The following is a 2,381-nucleotide window of genomic DNA, read 5'->3' on the forward strand; positions in this document are numbered from 1 at the left end:
CTATATCTTGGAGTGCTTCGTCATATGTTCGGAGATCAGGTTCATGTTTACCTAGGATCAAGTCCGAAGACTCTCCCAAAAACATGAATCTCTCAGGTTGCCTCACAACCCTCCCACTACGATGAGGCACTGTCTCTGGCTGTGTATCATGTGTGACACGTGTGGCAGTTTCTTGTGATATTCATCTTGTACTGTTGGTATTAAAGTAGACATGTCCTCTCTTATTTCTTCTAGAACTATTTCACTCATGGGTTTATAGTTCATTACATAATCTTCTTCTAAAAATCGAGCATTGGTGCAAACAATGATTTTCTGATTTTTAGGATTATAAAATAAACCACCTTTCATTCCTTTAGGATATCCCATAAACAGACAAACTTCTGTACGTGATTCCAACTTGTCAGTATCTCCCTTCAGCACATGAGCTGGACTACCCCATATCCGGATATGATTCAAACTAGGCTTACACTCATTCTATAATTCCATGGGAGTAGAAGGAACTATTTTAGAAGGTACCATATTCAAAATGTACACTGCTGTTTCCAGAGCATATCCCCAAAACGAATTTGGTAATTCTGAATAACTCATCATCGATCTAACCATTTCCATAAGAGTCATATTCCTTCGTTCTGCCACACTATTCTGCTGGGGTGTACCAGGTGCAGATAATTGAGATTGAATCCTGACTTCTGATAAGTAATTCCTAAACTCTCCAAAGAGGTATTCACCACCACAGTCAGACCGTAGTGTCTTGATACTTTTACCAAGACGTTTCTCCACATCAGCCCTATATTCTTTAAACTTGTTAAAGCATTCAGACTTACGGCGCATCAGATAAATGTATCCGTATCTTGAATAATCGTCTATAAAGGAGACCAAGTATTCATAACCACCTCTTGCCTGGATAGACATAGGACCACACAAATCAGAATGAACCAGTTCTAACGCATCTTTAGCTCTATACCCCTTGGTCTTAAAAGGTCTCTTGGTCATTTTACCTTCCAGGCAAGATTCACATGTTGGAAAGTTTTCCAACTCTAATGGACCCAAGAGTCCATCGGCTACAAGCCTTTGAATCTTACTTAAGTTAATATGACCAAGCCTTAGATGCTAAAGATACGTTTGGTTCATTTTCGAAGGTTCTTTTCTCTTATTAGAGTTAGAAGATGTGTTATTAATTTTCATATTTTGCTTTGTGGGAGAAATTGAATTTAAAGTATATAAATTGCCAACCAATGTACCAGAACAGATAATCACCTTATTTCTCTTTATAACGATATTGTTACTAAAGGAAACAGAATATCCATCCAAATACAGTTTAGAAACTGAAATTAAATTCTTTCTAAAACTGGGTACATAAAGACAATTTCTTAAAATCAAATTTCTATTCCTATCAAAAGATAAGTAGATGTCTCCCACTGCAACAGTCGCCACCTTAGTAGCATTGCCCATGTAGACGGTTATCTCTCCTTCAAATAGTCGTCAGGTTTCCTGGAACCCCTACAAAGAATTGCAGATATGACCAGTGGCTCCCGTATCTACACACCAGGTGCTGGTAGATAACACCGCTAAACATGTTTCAACTACTAGAGCATGAGATATACCTTTATTGTTCTGATTCCTACGAGGACAGTCCGCCTTCCAATGTCCTGACTGCTTGCAGATGAAGCACTTGCCCTTCGGCTTCTTCATTCCAGCTTTCTGTCCTGTACCCTGAGGTTTATTTACCTTCTTTGCTGAAAAGACCTGTTTCTTCTTCTTCTTGCCTTTCGACTTAGAAGTAGAACCATTTTCAGCATAGTGAATCTGAGAACTGTGATGAAATATTCCTTCTGCTGCCTGTAGTTCTGTCAGAAGTTCCACCAACGTATACTCTCTTTTGTTCATGTTATAGTTCAAGCGGAACTGCTCAAAACTTTTGGGTAGAGTTTGGAGAATTATATCGACCTAGGTTTCCCCATCGATTTCTCCTCCAAGGACTTGTATTTCATTCAGATAAGCCATCATTTTGAGGATATGATCCCTTACGGGTGTCCCCTTAGACATGGTGGTTGTCATTAGCTTTCTCATTGCCTCTTGCCTAGCAGTCCAACTCTGGTGCCCAAAGAGTTCTTTGAGATTGTTTATTATATCATAAGCTGTTGGTAAATCTTGATGCTGATGTTGCAATACATTTGACATTGATGCCAAAATGTAACACCGGGCCATCTCATCAGCTTTTACCCATTTCTTATGATACTCAATCTCCTCTTGGGTAGAGTCACCGTCAGGTGCATCAGGGTAAGCCTCAGTCAGTACAAACTTATAGCTTTCAGCAGTAAGAACAATGTCCAGGTTTCTTTTCCAATCAATATAGTTGGGACCAGTAAGTTTGTTCTCTT

This window comes from Zingiber officinale, chromosome 2B (genome assembly GCF_018446385.1).
Source record: "Zingiber officinale cultivar Zhangliang chromosome 2B, Zo_v1.1, whole genome shotgun sequence".
Classification (NCBI taxonomy): Eukaryota; Viridiplantae; Streptophyta; class Magnoliopsida; order Zingiberales; family Zingiberaceae; genus Zingiber; species Zingiber officinale.